This window comes from Callithrix jacchus, chromosome 3, assembly GCF_049354715.1.
Source record: "Callithrix jacchus isolate 240 chromosome 3, calJac240_pri, whole genome shotgun sequence".
NCBI classification, from domain to species: domain Eukaryota; kingdom Metazoa; phylum Chordata; class Mammalia; order Primates; family Cebidae; genus Callithrix; species Callithrix jacchus.
The window spans coordinates 186,873,262-186,881,242 of record NC_133504.1 but is presented as its reverse complement, the minus strand read 5'-3'; positions in this window follow the sequence as shown (position 1 = coordinate 186,881,242).

Genomic DNA, 7,981 nt, shown 5'->3' with positions numbered 1-7,981 from the left:
GATCACGCCAGACTGGGCGACAGAGAGAGACTCGGTCTCAAATAAATAAATAAATAAACAAACAAACAAACAAATAAATAAAAAGAAAGCCTTTCATGCTCTGAAGCCATACAAATTTTTCTTTCCATTCTCTAAAATATTTAGCTTATTAATTAGTTTTGTATATTTATAGATTACTCCATCTGAAAAGAGTTTTTTGTAATGTTTGAGGCAGGGGTCTAATTGCAGTTTCCCCACATGTGTAGCCATTTGTCCTAGCCCTACGTGCTGACCGCTTTGTCCATTCCTTGTGGTTTGCTGTGTAACGTGTGTCAGGTAGCACCTGTTCACATTTCTGCTCATGTCTGCATCTGGGCTCTATACTCTGTTCATTAGTCTTTATCTGTCTCTGGGCCATTATTGCATTGACGTAATGACCACTAGCTTTATAATAAATATTAATATTTGGTAAAGTATCGCCAGTCCTCCCATCTGGTTCCACTGCAGGAATGTCCTGGCTTTCTGCTTGTCCACCTAATTTCAAATTTGTGAGCTCCCTGCATTCCTCCCCGCACCTGCCGGGCTCAAGTGATTTCCTGCCTCAGCCTCCAGCGTAGCTGAAACTACACGTGTTTGCCACCACACCCAGCTAATTTTTAAATTTTTAGTAGAGACTGGGTTTTGCCATGTTGCCCAGGCTGATCTTGAACTCCTGGGCTCAAGTGATCTGCCCGCTTCTGCCTCCCAAAGTGCTGGAACTACAAGTGTGAGCCACTATGTTCGGCCAAATTCATGGCTTTTATTATTTTTATTTTAGTTTTAGAGAGAGGACCTTGCTTCATTGCCCAGGCTGGAGTGCAGTAGTGCGATCGTGGCTCACTACAGCCTTGAACTCCCGGGCTCAAGCAGTCCTCCTGCCTCAGCCTCCTGAGTAGCTGGACTACAGGCATGCACCACCATACCCAGCTATTTTTTTTTTTTAATAGAGATGGGGTCTCACTATGCTGCCCAGGCTGGGTTTCAACTTTTGGCCTCAAGTGATCTTCCCACCTTGGCCTCCCAAAATGCTTGGATTATAGGCATGAGCCACTGTATTCAGTCCTCAAATTAGTTTCTTGTAAATTCCACCTAAACAATCAAAACAGACCCACCTGAAGAGATTTCTATTGGGACTGCCTTGATTCTTGGACCAGTGTGGAGAATAATTACAATACTAATTTTGTTCATCTATTTTGTTGTTCTTTAATGTATTTCAGCATAATTTTATGCATAATGTCTCTCATGTATTAAAAATTTAATATATATTAATATGTCTTTTCCTAGTGACCATTTGTACTGGGTTGAATAATGTTCCCGCAAAATTTGTCTGGCCAGAACCTTAGAATGTGACTTATTGAAAATAGGTTTTTTGTAGACCTAGTTAGTTAAGAGGAGGCCAGACTGGATGAGCGTGGGCTCTAGATGCGATGACTGGCATCCTTTCGTGAAGACATAGGGAAGAAAGCCATGTGAAAATGGAGTAGACTGCACTGACACAGCCACAAGCCATGGAATGCCAAGAATTGCAAACAATTACCAGAAGCAGGGAGAGGCAAGGGATGGTTCTTGCCCAGATGGTTCAGAGAGCACACGACCCTGCTGCCACCTTAATTCTAGATTCCTGGCCTCCAGAACTATGAAAAAATAAATTCCTGTTTTAAACCACTTAGTGTGTGGCAGTTTGTTATGGTATCCCTAGGAAGCAAATACACCATTAGAAAAAAGTTTTTGGGGTCTATGATAAGTGGTATCTTTCAGAAAATATATTTCTGCTTTGTTCCTAGTAAAGAGAAACACTTCTGACTACTATCGATTTTTGTGTCTAGAAATCTTGAAACTCTAGATACTAATGGCAATTTAGATTCTTTTGAATCTATGATGTCTCAGAGACATCACATCATCAGAATATAACTGATGCAGGACAAACTGAGGCTTAGCCCAGGACAGTTCTTCGCTTCATCCAGGAAAGAATTCAAAAGTGAGCCAGTGTGTTCGACAGCAAGTGTTATTGACACAGCAGTGCACAGTAGTGGCACAGGTGGTGTGCCCATGGGCAGTGAGCCCAGAGTGGCAGCTCAGGGCAGTTCTGATTACATGCAAATTATGGGGTAGATGCTGGGCACAGTGGTGCATGCCTGTAATTCCAGCTACTAGGGAGGCTGAGGCAGGAGAATTGCTTGAATCCAGGAGGTGGAGGTTGCAGTGAGCCTAGATCATGCCACTACACTCCAGCTTGGGTGACAGAGACTCCAACTCAAAAAAATAAATAAATAAATAAAATTCAAAAAGTAATGGGTAGATTCTGCAGAAAGTTCTAGAAAAAGGGTGTTAGCTTCTGTATCATTGAGTCATTGTCATGGAAAGGGGAGGTAACTTCTGGGTGTTGCCATGGCAATTGTAAACTGACATGACACTGGTGGGCATGTCTCATGGAGCGGTGCTTTCACCTCTTCCTTTTTTCAGCTAGTCGTCAATCTGGTCCGGAGTCCAAGCCCCACCTCCAGAGTTGAGTCCTTCCCCGAACCTCATAATGACAATAGATGTGGTGGTTTTAAAAATATGTCCACATGATAAAAAGGAATTTGAAAAGATCAAAAAAATACGTTCACAGCCTCCTTGCTACTCACCTCTTCAGTAGATGGAGCATAATTATTCTCTCCTGGAGCTGAATTTGGGAGGGCTTGCTTCTAACAAATAGAAGAGGGAGGAAAAGGGACGAACGTGAAATACATGGTGCCTGTGGCCTATGGGCGTCATCACACGTCTTGCTCTCTAGAAGAAACTACTTTGCCTCCTTCCCTCTGGGTCCCCGGCTTCTGCCTCAGGGAGACTCCTTCTTATATCATCTTCCCAGGCCACGTATGAAATGTGCCTCAGAAGGTGCCCCCTGCCAGGGCTCTGCAGCTTCTGGAGCCCTCTTCCCGCTGGTGCAGGTGCCGGGACTCACCACTTCCTTCAGGGGCTGAACAACCCCGAGTTTTAGCAGACTCATCTTGGAATTTCTTAGGCCATATATTTTCCTCAAAACCCTCATATACCTTTGGGAGACGAAGGCAGGAGGATTGCATGAGGCCAGGAGTTTAAGACCGGCCTGGGCAACATAGGGAGACCCTGTCTCTATAAAAAATAAAAATAAAAATAAATTAGCCAGGTGTGGTGGTACATGCCTGTGGTCCCAGCTAACGGAGAGGCTGAGGCAGGAGGATCACTTGAGCCTGGGAGGTCGAGGCTGCAGTGAGCTGTGATCACACCACTGCACTCCAGCCTGGGGGAAGCAAGATCCCGTGTGGCAAAAACAAAACAAAAAATACTACAAACAAAACCCCCTCAGGTGCTTCCTGCCTGATTGCTGTGAGCAGCCCAAACTCGAGGGCAGCCACAGTCCGAATCTCATGAAGATGCTGGCGTCGCCCTTACTGTGCTCTGTCCTTCCCTGCTCTCCCAGTGGTGTCCCTGTGGAGTCAGTGACCTTGATAGGAAGGTGACAGTCATCATCTGGTGCTTGCCCACGTGGCTGACACCCACTCTCTGGGGAAGGACCTTTACTAAAGATGCTTGAGACAGGCTCAGGGCCTCAGTCCCATTCCCTGCGAGGAGGCTTCTTTTGGAGCCCTCTGGCACCGTTTCGGGTTTGGGATGTAGAACCCCTGCCTGTGTGCCCCACGTGGCCAGCAGTGGTGCCTCTGTGCGTTCATCCATAGGAGCTACTACAGGAAGCACCGTCCGTGACAACCTCCAACTGCCACATCTTTGCCTCTCCATAGCGGTCACACCAAGGCCATGCCTGTCCCCCCTCCAAGAGACCAAGTTCAGGACTAAACTTACTAACCTGTCACTATGATTTCTCCCATTGGTGAACCAAGTAGAACTGTCTAGGACAAGTTTTCAATAACGTTCTCCAATCCTCTTTACCCCCAAACCTGTTCCCGGGCCTCCAGCCTGTGCCTGACTTCTTGGAGGTCCCCGCCCTCCCCCATCTTATTCCTGAGAATAGTGCTATTTCATCCCCAGGCCTGTGAGGGAAAAGCCACTCATTTCTATGTCCTTCATGTGTCAATCAGAATGTGGGGGCAGTGTTCTCCCAGGCCACATCCATATCCTCCTTCCCCTCCCTCTTGTCAAAAATGGTGCCCCTTGGGAGCACTCCCTGGTCGTGTGACTGCCCTCTCCTTCCTCTCACCTCTGGCATCCTCCAATCTCTTCCCACCCCATCATTCACTGCACACCTGGGAACCTGGCTCCTGGCCTTCCCCCTCCACCCCAAGCCCTGCCATCGTCCTGAGTAGTGAGTTCCACGTTCACATAGGCACCAGCCCCACTCCTGGGCCCTCATATCCAAGGAGCTCCTCCACCCTGCTTGGCCATTCACTCACAAGGGTGACTTGGGGCTTGCTATCTCAAACCCGTCCTACTTAATATCTCTGTGCCTCATTGATAAGATAAGACTAATTTTAATCATGGCATCTGCCCCACTGAGAGGTCTCGAGGGGCTTTTGAGGAATTATAGGTAACTGCTACATAGTAAATGCTTCAGAGATGTTAAAATAAGCGTTGATCTGAGGCCTCAGAAGTATGTGGCTCACAGGATGTCACCCACAGATTCATTTTACTTGGCAATCATAGTAGTTTATTATTTTTATTATTTGAAATGGAGTCTTGCTCTGTCGCCCAGGCTGGAATGCAGTGGCATGATCCCAGCTCACTGCAGCCTCCACCTCCCAGGTTCAAGCAATTCTTTGCCTCAGCCTCCCCAGTAGCTGGGATTATAGGTGCCTGCAACCACACCTGACTAATTTTTGTATTTTTAGGAGAGACAGGGTTTTACCATCTTGGCCAGGCTGGTCTTGATCTCCTGACCTCATGATCCACCCACCTTGGCCTCCCAAAGTGCTGGAATTACAGGCATGAGCCACCGTGTCCAGCCCGTCGTAGTTTTTAATATGATCAGTTGCCTTCCAGTATCGGCCCTCCTATTTTCTGGCTGCATCCCATCCTCCAGGTGACACTTCCACCGCAGTCACTAACTGCTTCACTTTACCAGCCACTTTCACCCATTGATCTCCTGCTCTTCAGCTCCCTACCTCCCACTCAGAGTACATCACTATTGTTGCAATGATGTCTTTGTCAAAACCCTAAGCTCTTTTTTCCTTTCTTTACTCCTCTCCGGCAAAGATGCAGTCCTGATGCATCTGCCACAGGCAGTGGGTGAGTGCTGTGAGGAACTCTCACCAGCAAGGCTGCAGGAAAGCCCGGGGCTTGGGGGAAGTCTAGTTTCAGCTGTTAAGAGTTGTTGGTAAAGAAATGTTATTTGAAGAGGCAAAGAAGAATATGAATTTGGGAATAATGGAATGCAGGATTTTGTGAACCATGGAATAGAGTTTGAAGGAGGAAGGAATGGGGATATAAATCAGGAAATAGGAACCACAGAGCATTATGGAAATCAGAGAACGGGAAAAGAGAATTGACTCGGGGAGGGTCTAACATATGCTGGGCAGTGTATTGGTCAGTTCTCATGCTGCTGTGAAGAAATACCCGAGACTAGATAATTTATAAAGGAAAGAGGTTTAACTGACTCCCAGTTCCACGTGGCTGAGGGGGCCTCAGGAAACTTACAATCATGGCAGAAGGGGAAGCAAAGCTGTCCTTCTTTATATGGCGGCAGGAAGGAGAAGTGCCGAGCCAAGGGGGAAAAGCCCCTTATAAAAACTGTCAGATCTCGTGAGAACTCACTCACTGTCACAAGAACAATCGCCCCATGATTCAGTCACCTCCCACCAAGTCCCTCCCAGGACAAGATAAGATTTGGGTAGGGACACAACCAAACCATATCAGGCAGTGACTGAAGCAGGCCCTAGATGGATTTTGTAGATTTACCTGGGCACAGTATTAACCAGGGTAACAAATCCTCATTCATCTCTGGAAGATGCTGGAAACTCAGGCTGCCCCATGTTTATCTGCTGCCTGGAAGCGGGGAGAATGGCCAGGAGCAGGAGTTTGAATGTGTATTTTCTTTCACCTTGAAGTCATTAGAAGGCATAGGAAAATCAAGAGAAACACGTGAAGAAGACCAGAGATGGGAGATCACCTGTTGGACAACGCGTGGGCTAGCGGGAGGGATGTGACCAGCGGGCCTCAGGTGGAAGGGAGAGCAACGCTTCCATCAGAACACTAGAAATGGCAGGAATCATGAGCATCTGGAGCAGTCATCTAAGTTGTTATTGTAATAAACAATCCCCAAACCTCAGTGGCTTAAAACAACCAAGGTTTTTCCTTGTTTGTGGTACGTGCTCACGATAGATTGGCAGGGAACTATGCTTATTAAGGAAATGCAGACCGACCATCAGCCACCATCTGGAATGTTGCTGGTTCCTGTGCCAGAGGGACGAAAGGGCTCTGCAGGGTGTCACTTTGGAGGTTCTGGCTTGGATGCAACAGATGTCACTTTCCTTTGTAACTGGTTGGCCAGAATTAATCACATGGCCCCACCCAACCCCAAGGGGGCCAGGAAGTGCCATCTTACTCTGTGCCTAGAAGGCAGAACATTGAAATTTATTTGGTGAACAGCACTAATGAATTTTATATTTCAACCTAGAAAAGCATTAGCGCTAGAAGTCACACAGAATGGCAGGGTGGAAAGAACCTGAGAGAGAGGCCGGTGTTAGTTCAGGATCAGCAAGGGCAGCCTGCAGAATGACGTGAAGCCGGGTCCCTGTCTCCCTGCCCCTGCACTCCGTGGCAGCCTCGCATGCCCTGAGGTTTCATCTTCAGCAGGATTGAGAACTCTTTGGAATGTCTTCCCTACAATGGGTCAGACATCTGTTCGCTTGTTTTTTGTCCCCTCAAAGTGTTGATTGTGTCTTTGGCTGGTCCTAGTTCTACGTGATGTCCATCAGAATTAAGTTTGTGGTTCCAAGGCATCTCAGCTGGTGGAAGACGCAGATGCAGAGTTCTCTGCAGTACTTTTTTTTTGAGACAGAGTCTTGCTCTGTTGCCCAGGCTGGAGTGCAGTGGCTCGGTCTCAGCTCACTGCAATCTCTGCTTTCCGTGTTCAAGTGATTCTCCTGTTTTAGCCTCCTGAGTAGCTGTGATTAAAGGCTCCTGCCACCACATCTGGCTAATTTTTTGTATTTTTAGTAGAGATGGGGTTTCACCATGTTGGCCAGGCTGGTCTCGAACTCCTGACCTCGTGATCTGTCCACCTCAGCCTCCCAAAGTGCTGAGATTACAGGTGTGAGCCACCGCGCCCGGCCGCCTCTGCAGTACTTTGTGGTCTCTTCAGCCCGATTCTGACCAAGATGGGACCAGCAGTTTCCGAGCATTCTCCATGCTTCGCCCTCATTCCTCCTCAGAGCTTGTTACACACCTCTCCCATCTCCTGCCTTTTCTGACCTCCCAGGTTGGGGTAGGTGATGCCTCTGTGCTCCCTCCCACAGCCCCCATGCTTCCTTCTGTAATAGCACTTTGATGAGGACACTTGTCCCACCTGAAACACCTCCTTAATACTGAGCAAAGATGGGTGACCTCTGCAGTGTCAGGAACCCATACCCCAAGAGACCTTTCTGCACGATGGTTTATGACCTGACTCTGGAGGACTGCCAGGAAAGGGACAGTGAGCTCATGAGACACATATGAATCTATAATAAAAAATGATGGGCCGGGTGCCATGGCTCATGCCTGTAATCCCAGCACTTTGGGAGGCTGAGGTCAGCAGATCACTTGAGACCAGGAGTTTGGGACCAGCCTGGGCAATATGGCGAAATCACATCTCCACTAAAAACACAAAAACTAGCTGGGAGTGGTAGTGCGTGCTTATAGTCTTAGCTACTCAGGAGGCTGAGGTGGGAGGATCGCTTGAACCCAGGAGGTGGAGGTGGCAGTGAGCCGAGATTGTCCCACCACACTCCAGCCTGGGAGACAGAGTGAGACTCTCAAAAAAAAAAAAAAAAAAAAAAAAGCTGGGCCA